The sequence below is a fragment of the Abramis brama genome (genome assembly GCF_963993115.1).
Source record: "Abramis brama genome assembly, chromosome: 12".
NCBI lineage: Eukaryota > Metazoa > Chordata > Actinopteri > Cypriniformes > Leuciscidae > Abramis > Abramis brama.
In genome coordinates this window covers 24,194,846-24,209,648 of record NC_139974.1, presented here as the reverse complement: position 1 = coordinate 24,209,648, position 14,803 = coordinate 24,194,846, and positions in this window count along the sequence as shown.

Sequence of the window (14,803 nt, the reverse complement as noted above, 5' to 3'; positions counted from 1 at the left end):
TTTTGTCTGTTTTAATTATACGTTTTATGTTGTTGCTAAGATGTAAACAAAGGGCAAAGCTGTTTAGCTTCGCTAGCCTGCTAGGTAACATTACAGTGTTGGTGTAGTGTTTAGCACTTGCTTTTGTAAGACTTTTCACAAATCCTTAGGAACTTACCTCTATGAAATCTCCTGTAAAATATGTGCTTGCAAAGGTTCTGCATGATCCTCTTGTTCGTAAATATGTGAATCGGGCTCAAACTGGTATGGCAAAATTGACACCATCATTAATATTTACACCTGAGCAGATGAAAGTCATGGTTATGGGAAGGGGCATGACATTTCCAAAAACAAATGTGATACTTTGTAAAAGGGAACCTTTGAAGGTGCAGTACGTGATTTCTGAGAAACACTGTTGATATTTTAAATCAACCTTAACAAACACATCCCTGCCTTAATTTCTCCGCCACCAAAATGCATGAACACGCAATGCAAGAGTGGATGTCTCTTTATCATAGCTGAAGTGAAGCAAAACAAAGCTTTCCGAAAAACGAACGACAAGGAAGAACAAAAAATGAACATACAGTACTGTATATAAGCAAGAGTTTGTTGTTAGTCGCCAGCAGCACACCAGCTCCAGAAAAACAATGAAAATCAAAACTGTCCTGTTATTAGCTAGCATTACAACAACAGCATATCTTGGTTCTGTAAAACATAGTGTTATTCACGTATGGCGCAGAAATAACGCAACTTTGGTATCCGATTTCAGGCCTTCACGCTTCTCTCCAGCAATGGAAAGCTTTTCTAATATTAGCCTGGGTCCTTCCAGTGAAATTACTCTTACTTTTTCTCTTTTGTAATGTCTCTCAGCCATCTCTCTTACTACAGTCTTTCTTCAAATCTCCCTCTTGCTCGCCCTCTCTCCTCCCCCATCATGAATGTATGCACCCCTTAAACACTGATTGGCTTTAAGTGTGTTGTGGTGCTTGGTCTGATCAACTTTCAACAGCGTTTCTCAGAAATTGCTTATTGCACCTTTAAACGTTTCAAATTAAACCGTAAACCACTGATCTATATAGAATGTCATTATATAGATCAGTGCCGTAAACCTACATGACTTGCCCTATTGTCACGTGTGTGTTTAATCCGTTTGAGATGCATTTTCCTCAGCACACAACTTACATCTTTACTGTTGTGTATGTAAATGTTGCACATTCATGAAGCATTTCGCTTAAAGGATTATTCTGACAGCAAGCAAGCCTTTGTTTAACTTCACAAGGAACGAGCGTCAGTGTTACGGTTTATCTGGTGACCGTATTAACTGGAGACCAACTTCCGGTTCAGGTCCTCTGCTCCAGATTTGATGGAACGACCGCAGCATATTCGTCGATTCTGAAAACACAAACTGACGTGATATTAAGCTGTCTAATAAACGCATGTACATGCTTGTTACATGATATTGGTATTCTTATAAATAGGACAAATTATTGGTAAGATTGCCCATAACAGCTGAAGTATGGTAAATAAAAAAAAACATTTCCATATGCTGATGTGATTTATCATTCATTTCTTCCTGTGTCCATTTTTCAAAAGTTTCCCATCCAATAAGCATGGCACAGTCATCTTGTATATGCTATTGTAGTGTTCCTTGTTGTTCAAACAACAAACATAAATTTCCCTATTTAAGTTTCCACGATTTTCCAGTGGACGCTGAAATATGTGCCCGTTGGGTTAGGGCAATCAAAAGAGATGAGGGACCGAGTTTTAAAATAACTCTGTGGGAGCACCTACGTATGTAGTCAGCACTTTACCCCAGAGGACATTATGTACATCAGCCAGTGGACGAACCAGGATTAAGAAAGGAGCAACGTCATCTTCCCCTGGAATGACTGGGCTAAAGGTAGGACACTAATCTCTGACGAAACAGAACCATGTTTTTAGTAATAACCATAATTTAACCATAGCAGTTGAAATAAAACCATAGTAGCCACAATTATGTACTATTGTCTGACTACAGACTCCATGAAATGTGCTTTAAAATCATAAACCATAAAATGCAATATAAATTTACTATAATAAAGCCATGGTTAATTTTCATAGGTACATACAGAGGTCACAAATTAACACAGGCATTTTTGTTTTGTTTATTTACCATACTTCTGCTGTTATGGGTGATGTAACAAGTTAGCTCAAAGGGGAAATATTAATAATAACTCATAATTATCAGTTATGATTAATTATTAATATTTGGGTCAGTTAATTGGATTAACTTGAGGTAGCTAAATTAATATTACAATCAATTAATCAGTTCCAACAAACTCTTTTGATTATTAATTTATTCTAAGAAAAGCGTATCTTTCATGGCCACCGAAAAATAACTATTTCTTAGCATGTACAGCGCTTAGAGCATGTAACAAGATCAAGATCATAAAATGGACTTTGTTGCAAGCAGAGAATCAGAACCAAATACATATTGTGCACAAGTTTTATTAACTAAATCACAAACATAACTAAACTAAATAAACATACATACATTCATACATACATATATACATGCATAGGTAAAATGGTGAGTGATATGGAACCGGAAACAGGAAATGGAACTATGGAAAAGATCTATTTAACTATGAAAAGAACCATCAGCTTATCATTTTCAGAGCACCTCATTAAATTGATACTTGCATGGTCTGTGCAGTGGACACAATTCTTGAAGTGGTTGAAAATTGAGTTTGTTGATGGGTCCGTGAGTGTCAAATGTCACTGTACAAGTTGCAATTGTTTTCTTCTCTGCTGGATGGAGAAGATATGATGAACTTGCATGGTTATTTCAACGCTGTTCTCATGGCTGGAGTGCAGATTGTGGCCTGCAGGCTCTGGGCCGGCAGGACACGCAGAGCAAATGGTGGGAGTTGCGATGGACTTCGTCTGCATTGAATGAAGACATTGAACTCCTGAGGTTGTCCTTGATGCTTTTGTGGTTGAGAGAGTCCTCTCTCTCCTGAGTGAGCACATGGCTGTGGTGAGTCGAAGCCTGCTGCCCTGGGGCCTGCTGAGGCCACACTGGACAGCACGGCATCCTGAACGTACCGAGAAGCCAAGAGATGATCGTTGCAAGAGTGATGGTAAGGTTACAGTTTTCTTCTTGGTTGGATTGAAGAAAAGACAGTCTGACTCCTTTGGGAGCGTGAAAGGATGGCAGGCGGTGCTCACGGCCTGCTAGGGCCCTTGGGTATCAACTTGAAGAAGCAGATTCCTCTTTGGTTGATTTATGAATCTTTGTTCTAAGCGTGCTTCATTTGCAATGGCAGCTGGATTGGTTGACGAAACTAAGAAAGATTCTTGTAATACTAATATGTTGCACAGCTATCGGCATATCATGTACACAATCATTTCGATCTTCAAAGTACCAATTTATAGAGACCAAACATGGTATACGTGAGGTTACGATGACCGTTGGTTCTATAATAAAATACATAGTATCAAAGAGATAATAGTATCAACAGATAATAGTATTAAAAGACATAATACAAGACAGTAAATCATTCACAAAATGTTCTGGAATGCATTTTAATTTCATGTTAATCAGTTCATCGATAAATGAATGTAGGAAAGTCTGTTCTGATGTCTGTATTTCTTGTGAGCAGGGGCCCTGTTCACATTGCTAAGTGTCATAAAACCAACTTATCTGATCGTGGTCATGGTAACTAAGACCTTCTTGCCCTGTTTGGGGGGATGGGGCCACAGATCCCAGAGTGAGTTCTAAATATCATTTGGTAACCTATAACAAATACTTGTGTCTGACTTGTCTCAGTCGTTACAGTGATCTTACCAATAATTTGTCCTCTTTACAAGAATACCAATATCATGTAACAAGCAAGTCTGACAGCTTAATATCATGTTAGTTTGTGCTTTCAGAATCGATGAATCTGCTGCAGTCATTCCATCACATCTGGACTGGAGCAGAGGACCTGAACCGGAAGTTGGTCACCAGTTAACATGGTCACCAGATAAACTGTAACACCGGCACGTGCATACACTTTCAAACAGACGGAGCAGATCACAATGGTAGCGCAATAATTCTAACCATATTCTAAAATATTTTGCTAACCCATACGGAAGTCACATATATTTAAATATATTAGTAATGAATACATTTCCATGTATTTAAATCTAATCATTCTAAATAGAAGAAAATAGATCTTTTACTTCTATGTAAATATATTTTAAAATATATGTTAAAAATACATTTAAATATTAGATTTTGGCCCCTTTTTAATATTTTTCACATATGTTAAGCATTTGTAAATATATTTTTATTGCAAATATTTAAATATATTTATTTTCTTAATATGTAAATATGTTTAGATATCCTAGATAGATATCATTTTCAATATATGTGCATATATTAATTTCTAATATATGTTAATATATTAGTTATCTGTATTCGTAAATGTATTTTGAAATGTATTCAAATATTTAAGATCCAGATCCAGTAAGACTCAAAAATCAGAAAAAAGACCCACACACGAAAATTTGCAAAAAAAAACTCACATGATTTTATTGCCAAGAGGCCACAAATAAAGTGCAAAAAAGTGTAAATATTTAAAGTCAGATTCCAGTATATTACACTGATAACGGTAATAAGTTTGAAAATCACCGTAGGTGTATGCTTGGAAACACATGGCACTGATGAAGGGTTGAACCAGAAAATGTTTTGCGCACCTTGCACTTTTTTTTGTTGCACTTTTGCATTTTATTTGTGGCCTCTGGACAATAAAATCTTGTGAGCTTTTTGGCCAATTTTCATGTGCAGATCTTTTTTCTGATTTTTCATTTACACCAGCATCATAAATTGCAGTGTATATTGCTGCCGACTGCAGCAATAGTGACAGACTTTATTATTTAAAGAAAGACAGACATAAATAAACTATGTGTGTTTCAGGGTATATGTACAGGTACACATTATGTCTAAATACAAATACTAATGAGAGTTAGATTAACACAAAAAAAATCTCAAAAATAAAAATATTCTTAACTGCTTTTTTCTTATTATTCTTTAATTTAAAGAATATATTAGGCAACCGTTTTTGTTATACTGGTAGAAACTTTCTACACATCCTCATAGTAATCAATAATGTGGTCTAAATATTTAAAGTGGTCTAAATATTTAAAAATGTACATATATTTTCTGTGTAAGTCTCAGGACCAAAACATGTTCTTTCAATTATTGTATTCAGTCCGAATGGAATGATAGGATGTCATACTTGCCTGTCAACATTTGTATTTCCAAACCTCTGTGCACCCTGCTTGTGCAGGCATCACACATGACATGGATTTGTGGGATTTTATCTATGGCAACACTATCAACGCTGAAATAAATATGCAGCAGTCAGGTGGTACAAGTCAGAGCTCTTTAAGATGTTTATGTTCAATATTATTGTAATGTTATGTGCTTTGAGACATGAGGTAATTTAACGCCGTCTCTCGTGATGCTTTGCAGTCTCTGCTCTGGCTGTGAGCATTCGTGTTTTGGAAGAGGCGTGGGTTTGTAAACGCTCTGAAGGGAGGGTGGGATCTTATGCTTTCAAAGCTAGCTTGCTAGTGCAAGCCTCTCTGAAATTGCCTACCTTTCCTTTAAGAATAAAGTTACGAATATTTTGTATTCCCCAAAACCTAAGAACGTAATTATCTTTTTATTTAAGATTGTTCTAAAGACAAACCTTGCAAAGAAGAATTTGAATTCCTACAAAAAAAAAATATATATATATATATTAATCATTGTAAATAACCTCTTCAAGATAGGATAATATCCAACTTGTCTTAAATCTTGCATTATTATGATTATTACATTAATCTGCAAATAATGTAAGTGCGATTGTACCTTTGAGGTTGTTTTAAGTTTTTTTAAGTTTTTGTTTTTAGTTTTAGAAAATATTTAAGAACTTAAGAATTTTTTAAGAACTTCTCTTATTCTGTGATGGACCAGCCATCTGTCCAGGGTGCTTTCCCTTGCCTCTGGCCTAAGAAACTTGGATAGACTCCAGCCATATGACCCGAGAAGGTTGTATAAGGATCAGTGAATGACTAAGGAAAATTCTTAAAAGCTTTATTAACTTTTCTTAATTCTTCATTTTTGTGAATCTGGCCCCAGGGTGTTATTTTTATTTCTAGATTTAAAAAACAAACATCTGAGACAAAGTTGTTACTTCTAAGTAAACCCCAACTGAGTACACAATTAAATCTCCTGAGCCACAAAAGAGCAACCTTAGAGCATTTTTTTCTTTTTTCTTTGGGGAGACAATTAAACCATTAAAATCTATGTGGAAACTCATATTTCCTGCAGATATTTGGGAAATAAATATTTGTACAAGTAGTCATGGCATAGCTGTTAAAGCTATTACCTCTGGCTATTATATGTAACAGCCCAGTTGTCCAGCCACAACATATTAAATATATAAACAATGTCTACTACTATTTCAAATGTCGTTGCCTTTTTTGATGCTTCAAATGCACTCTATGCATGTACTAGACATGTGATCACATTACAGTCATTGTGCACCTCCATCACAGTTCACAGAGTACACAGTTTACACAGGGGTTACATCGTACAGCAGCATCATATGTGCTTTTGGAGTAATAAGTGTAAACTAAACTAAAAAGGGTCACTAATAACTTTCCATATGAAGCCTCTCTTAAGAACAACACAGGATATTTTTAGTTTAAGGCACATCAGTCAATCACCCAGCATCCACAGCATGACTAGCAGCAACCCTGTCCTTATTCCTGATGCAACCATTCCCCATGCAGCCGCAGTTTCCCTTTTCCATTCACTTGTTTTCACTTTGTTTTTCATTATGAACCCAGTTTATGCGGTAAGGCGAAGACTTAATAGATAGTGGGCTACTTCAAAGCACTCCACCTGAAAGGCCATCATTCACCGGCACTGAATTAGCATTAGCAGGAGAGCTTGTGTGATTATGCAACGTGCTCCTCCCCATGCAAACAGAGGAGGTAATGGACCTCTTCAGCACTGCACAAATCATTTGCCAGAATGGAGTTGGACGCAAAAAAACATACTTAGCGTGTGATGGATTCATCGATGGAAAGCTTAAGGCAAAAATAACTAATAGTGATGTCAACTTGATTAGCCTGAAACATTTGCAGATGTGGGTACTAAATGCTTCGATCCATGTGTTTTATTACTGCTGAGCTGTTCTAAAAAAAATAATATAATAATTAAATCAGCTGGTTAGATTTTTTAGCAATAAAGTAATAACTATTTCAGCCTACAACCATCTAAAAACACTGCATGAATCAGATACTTTGTGTTCAAACAAGAACAAAAGAAGCTTATTTATCTGTTCATTACTAGCAGGGTAGTTTACTGCAGTGAACGACTCTTGCGCCTTCACAAAATACAAAATGCTAATACAAAACACTGCTGCCAGGCTCCTAACCAATACCAAGAAAACTGTAAAGCATATCACACTGACTTCCAATGTCAATTCTAGTAAATTTTAAAGTACTTTTAAAAGTATATGTAAGGGTTAATCCATAGCTATGTTAGCATTACATGTTTTAATGCACAATGTAAAGAGAAAGAATCACCCGAGTTGCCACCTTGTTGCTGAGTAATATAAAAACAGTGACATAAATACTGTCATATTAAATGAGGAGGAAGCAAATATGCAAGTGAATATGTTTATTAAGTAATATAGGTCAGAGGAGTAAATCACAGGACACGACAGGGACGTGCGGTCAGGGTAGGCAGGGTAGGCAGTGCCTCACCAAAGGAAATGTTGACATTACATTTATTAATTCCAAGAACTTTATTAATTCACCACATTATTAATTGCATTTATTTTATTCCAAATATTAATTTTTGTAACAAAAATTTTCAGGAATACACATATAATATACTCATTTTGCCATTGTTTGCTCCTAAAACCATTGTTTCATGCAGGAAATTCAAGGCCATGGCCATTGAGGCAGAGGTTAGCAGTGCCTCTTTGGTCCATAGAACGTAGTTTACGTAGGTTTGCGCATGCGCAGTCAGTTCTTATGCTGTCTTGAATTATCAACATTGAGGCAGAGACCGAGCTTGCTTCATGTCACGTGATCCACTCGCTCTCACTCAATCCGCACTTCCCGATCTAGCGGCGCCTAGCGTTGGCTGTCAACAGGCCCGGGGTGGGTAATCGGGAAAATTCCCGGTGGGCCGCTTCACTTTTGGGCCGGTCGATGATTTTTGTTTTTTCACATTTGTCACGTTAGTTACATTAGGCTACACACGTTCCGCATTCTGACACCGCAGCGCGCAGCCTCTGCATAGGTTGTACCATGTGAGGGAGTTCTCCCCTCCCCTCCTATAGAGTTGGTTGGGTCCATAGCCCGTCTTTTCCAAAACGTTTTCTCAGGTAACTACCGCGGCACCGCCGGCGCCTACCGATAGCTGGGCCGGCCCGGTAGCTATGCGTCAGGGAGGATGGATGGGAGGAAGAGGCCAGGAGGTATGGAAGCTTGTTTCCGCCACAGAATAAAACATTTTAAAAGATAATTGCGACTTTTTATCTCACAATTGCGAGTTTACATCTCGCAATTCTGTCATTATTTCTCAGAATTGCGTGAAATAAAGTCGCAATTGCGTGTTATAAAGTCAGAATTGCGAGATATAAAGTCAGAATTGCGTGAAATAAAGTCGCAATTGCATGTTATAAAGTCAGAATTGCAAGATATAAAGTCAGAATTGTGTGAAATAAAGTCGCAATTGCTTCTTATAAAGTCTAAGTGAATTATTATTTAACCTTTACATTATTTTTTGAACCATGGCATTAATACAAACTGCACAATAGTGACTAGGCTGCTTGTCGGTTCGCTGACACCGCGCCGCCTCCCTCTCTCACAGTGTTTCCCGCACAAAACATTTGTTTGTTGTATAATATATCTATCATTAGATGTGTCCATTAATTTGATTATTAGATTTGATTAGATTAGCCTCACATATGACTTTGCTGTATGCAGGCAGCGATGTGATGATGCCTGATATGAACTTTGCTTCATTAACTGAATGAATATGAACATATGCCACATTGATAGGTCACAGCCTACCCATGACAAGATTTCACTGCACGTTACTGGGACACGATGACGGCTGAGTGACGCAGGGACCTCGACAGGCAACACAGGAAGTGATGGTGGTGAGTGATGATCCGTGAAATGAACAGGGTAGATGAATCCAGACGAATTACAGGGAGAATGCTGAACATCAAACAGGAACACACCAACGGAGGCCAACAGGAAACGCCAGAAAGATACCAGGAACAGGACACGGGAAAACTTCACAACGATCTGACAATGAGAGGACAGAGAACGTGAGTATAAAAAGGCACGTTGATCAGCTGCAGCTGGCGCCGTTAGTGAGCTGCAGCTGTCACCACTGATCAGTGGTAACGATCCGGACCACGCCCACGCCCACGCACACACACATACAACAACAATGACACGAGACAAGAAGAAGACAGTGAATTCATGAACCGTGATACGGGAGGCTTAGACCGGTGGCGATCGGCTTTAGCCTTGGTGCGCGCCCCCACTTGGAGCAGAGTCTCACGGGCTCTAGTCCATGTGCGGTGACACCTCTGGATGAAGGCGTGAGCGGAGGGGACTGCGACTTTGGATTCCAGACTGGGAAAAATTGGTGGCTGGTAACCTAAACTACATTCAAACGGGGATAGGCCCGTGGATGACACTGGCAACGCATTGTGAGCGTACTCCACCATTGAAAGTTGTTGGCTCCATGAGGAAGGATTCTTGGAGACCAAACATCGCAACACCCTTTCCAAATCTTGGTTGGCTCTCTCGGTTTGGCCATTGCTCTGGGGATGAAACCCTGAGGACAGACTGACAGTCGCTCCCAGTAATTTACAAAACTCTCGCCAAAATTTGGACAGAAACTGGGGTCCTCTGTCGGAAACCACGTCCATCGGGAGGCCATGTAAGCGAAAGACGTGGTCTACAATGGTCAACGCTGTCTCCTTGGCTGAGTGTAATTTTGGCAAGGGGATGAAATGAGCCGCCTTCGAGAAACGGTCCACCAAGGTCAAAATGACCGTATTACCCTGAGAGGGCGGGAGGGCGGTGATAAAATCTAGTGCTATGTGGGACCAGGGTCTCGAAGGGACAGGCAGCGGTTGAAGTAACCCATCTGGGGGTCGATTGGGAGTCTTACCAGTGGCACAAACCGAGCAAGCCAAAACAAAACTGTGAATGTCGCGAGCCATAAGTGGCCACCAGAATCGTTGCTTGATCAAAAATCTAGTGCGATTAACTCCTGGATGACAAGCCACGTTGGAACAATGCCCCCACTGAATGACGTCAGACCGTAATCCCTCTGCACAAATAAACGATTCGGTGGGCAACCGGGCGGAGGCGTTACCCCTTCTAAGGCCGTCTTGACCTTCGATTCGACCTCCCATGTTAGTGTGGAGACAAATAAGGTCTCAGGTAAAATGCACTCGGGAGTAGACGGGCGTTCGGAACAGTCAAAAATATGCGATAAAGAATCGGGTTTGATGTTTTTGGAACCCGGGCGGTATGAGAGAGAAAAATCAAAACGACCGACTGCCCACCGAGCCTGCCTGGAGTTCAATCTTTTGGCGGTTCTGATATATTCCAGGTTCTTGTGATAATCGATGGGACAAAAACGCGCAGGGATGCATCTTGTCGTCTGTGGGAGAACGTTGGGATAGCACTGCTCCTACCCCCACCTCTGACGCATCGACCTCCACCACGAACTGACGTGAAGGATCAGGGGCTATTAAGATGGGGGCTGAAACAAAGCGGCCTTTCAGTTTGGCAAACACAGCCTCAGCTGTGTCTGACCACCTGAACGTAGTTCTGGGGGAGGTCAAGGCAGTCAGAGGCGCGGCTAGTTGGCTGAAGTTGCGAATAAAACGCCGGTAGAAGTTGGCGAACCCCAGAAACCTCTGTAGGGCCTTACGGGAATCTGGACTTGGCCACTCTACCACAGCCTTAACCTTTTCAGGATCCATGCGTACTCCCTCAGACGAAATGATGTACCCTAGGAAAGGAACAGACTGTGCATGAAAAGCGCATTTCTCCGCCTTGACAAAAAGCCCATTCTCTAGCAACCTCTGAAGCACTCGTCTGACGTGTTGAACGTGTTCCTGGAGAGATGAAGAAAAAATCAATATGTCATCCAGGTAAACATATATGAACTGATCTACCATGTCTCTCAACACGTCATTGACGAGTGCCTGGAAATCCGCTGGGTAGTTGGAAAGACCGAACGGCATAGAAGTGCCCTCTGGGGGTGTTGAACGCGGTTTTCCATTCATCCCCCTTCCTGATGCAAACCAAATGATATGCATAACGTAAATCCAATTTTGTGAAGATTGATGCTCCCTGCAACCTCTCGAAAGCTGAAGACATCAATGGCAAAGGATAAGTATTCTTTACCGTGATGCTGTTCAACCCCCGGTAATCAATACAAGGTCGCAGAGAACCATCCTTCTTCCCCACAAAAAAGAACCCTGCCCCCGCTGGAGAAGAGGAAGGGCGGATGAACTCTGTTGCTAGAGAATCAGAAATATATTTCTCCATAGCCTCCCTTTCTGGAGCAGAAAGCGAATATAACTTGCCTTTAGGTGGAGACTTACCTGGCAGTAAATCTATGGCACAGTCGTAAGGACAATGCGGAGGAAGAGAAGCAGCACGAGACTTACTGAACACCTCCTTCAGATCGCGGTACTCTGCGGGCACGTTAGACAAATCCACTGCCTCCTCCTGAAACACAGAAACAGATACAGACGGACAGGCAGACACTAGACAGGACTCATGACATTGATTGCTCCATGCGGAAATAGACTTATAGACTTAAGGTGCCAGTCCACTTTGGGGTTGTGAATGGTTAACCAGGGGTGACCAAGAACGACAGGAGCGAGTGGAGAGTCCATGAGAAGAAATTACAGAGTTTCTGTATGATTGCCTGACGTGATGAGAGTAACGGGTCCGGTAGTGAAGGAAATATTAGGGAGTTCTTGACCGTTCAGGGCGTGGACTGAGATCTTGTGAGTGAGTGGTCTGATCGGAATTTGAAGTTTGTGGGCGAATTTAGTGTCCATGAAGTTACCTTCTGCTCCAGAATCCAGTAAGGCTTGACTGTCGTGCGTGTGAGTTGCCCATCTCAGTCTTACCGGGAGGAGCGTAGATGATGATGAGGTCTTCTCGGCGGAGATCCCACCCGATAGTAGCCTCATAGTTACAATTGGGTGTGCCCTTTTACTGGGCAGGTGTTGAGATAATGGCCTGCCCCTCCACAATAGAGGCAGAGCCCCTGGGACCTCCGCCTCTCCTTCTCCTCCCGGGAAACCCACCTGCATGGGCTCGTGATCGAAGACGGGGCTGACCGTGTCCCTGCCGCTGGCACGTAGGCTCTCGCTGCCCCCAGGTGGTCTGCTCGGAAGGACGCGATGTTCCACTCTGGTCAGACATGCGTCTACTCTTAGCGCGAGTTCGATGAGACCATTAAGACTCCAGGGCGTCCAGGGCGTCCAGGAGGTCCAGGGCGTAGATCTCTCTCTGGACACGGTCAGCCAGCCCATGCATGTCCCACTGCGCCTCCTCGTTCCATTGGCACTCTGCAGGGTCCGGAATTCAATTGAGTAATCCGACTGGCGGTGTGGGTGGCGCAGTGATCCGCGGTAACGATCCGGACCACGCCCACGCACACACACATACAACAACAATGACACGAGACAAGAAGAAGACAGTGAATTCATGAACTGTGACAAATACCTCTTATTATATGATAGATATAATGTAGCGATATAATACCAAAGCTATTATTTAAAGTCACAGGGCAGCGTGGACAACAAGTTTCTGTGCTCTTAAAATGTTTCTGTAGTGCGCAGCGCAATCTCCAATCTCTACTGATAATTTGTACCCGATTCTGTGTAGCTATGTCTTTGTCTTGACTATAGCATGAGCCAATAACGCTTGAGCTGCTCGACTCACTTAACAAATATGCCCGTCAGTAAACTAGTCTGTGCTTATTTTGTTTGTTAGTGAACAAAATAAACGGTTAGGCATCAGGCATCTCTTTTTTGAACGTGGATCTGCTGGATGACCACATGAAAAGGTCTTTTTTTTCACAACAAGGACAGAATGGATGAATTATACATGTGACTGGTGACACTGATACCTGTTGTAAACAGGGCCTTGGTACATGTGGTTTGGTACTGCAAGAACATTTCCCTGTACCACTGTCTTAGGCGTCTTATAGACAGTGTATTGCTCTTGCCATATCTGCAGTCCTCATGCCTCCCTGCTGCAGATCTATGGCATGTTCACACAGGTGATCATGGACCCTGGACCTTTCTTCTGGTGTTTTTCAGAGTCGGTAGAAAGGTCTCTTTAGGGGGCTATTTGCATGGCACCATTTTCAACTAAAAGCTGAAAAGTTGTTCTGTGTTCTGGCCATTAATTTACACGACAATAGCGTTTTGAGGGCCAGAAAATGCAAACTTAAAACAGGTTTCAAAGTGCAAGTTGAAAACGATATGCATTTGTTGGAGTTTCCTGTTCAGTCACAAAATTTATGGGAGGAGAGTATTTGAATGAATCATGCAAGGTGATTTACTAAGGTTTGCAATGGTCAATTTACTGGTATTTGCGACATTATTTACTGCCCAAAAAAGCATGTCTTGGACCAGATGCAAATTTGCACTGCTCTTGGTAGATTGTGTTGGTCATTATGGAAATGATCTGACTGCATCTGTGTTCTTTAATTTGTGCGTCATCAGTAGATCATGCACAGAACTTTCCACTCCCATTGGCGCTGTTTTTGGAATTGCGCTTTCACGCTAATTTGCCCTGTTTAGTAAATCTGCCCCTTAGTGTCGGAAACAGGTGCATGTGCAATTATTGTTTATGGCTGATTGAACAAGCATTTAAAACATTGTTTAAACCCTTTCCAATAATATATATATATATATATATATATATATATATATATATATATATATATATATGTGTGTGTGTGTGTGTGTGTGTGTGTGTGTGTGTGTGTGTAATGCCGTAAAGCTAGATTTTGGATTTGTATTTTACAAAATTATCTTTAAATACAGTATCCTGAAAAAGGGTTATTTTTTGTTTGTGAAAGTTTAGATAATTCCATTCTGAAATTGTCTTACCAAACCAGAAGATTCCTTTCAGTATGTTTATATGAGGACAAAATATCGGCTCCTTTCACTCTGATTGACAAAAAAAAAAAAAAAAAAACACAAAAAAGAAATAAACAAATATGGAATCAAGCAGGAAACAACATTTTTCATGGATAGATGGATACCTTGATTATATATTGAACTCAAAATGCAAAAGTTTCATACTCATCTGATCATTTCCTGTCAGCACACTTGTTTATACTCAAAGTGCAACTCTGACATGAAATTGAAAAGCTGTTATTCAAATCAGACACAAGTCAGGCAAGTAGCTAATAATAACAGAATAGAAAATAAGAATATGTGTTGGACACACACTGCACAGTAAGATATAAAAAGCAATTTTGGTCCCAGATGTCTGTGATGTACAAACTCTGTGGCAGATGTAATGGACGTGCAGCTAGGGCAAAGGCAGGAAGGAGTACAATAAATGCATTTGGGACTCACCCCAGCAACACAGAAACACAATTACACAGCAAGTCGACTCATTCCAGTCTGTTGTGTCTGTTGAGATTAACAAACGTGCTTGTGTCAGTCTGTCCTTCCTGTCCCACTGATCTGGCTGTGCACGTTTAGTACCTCTA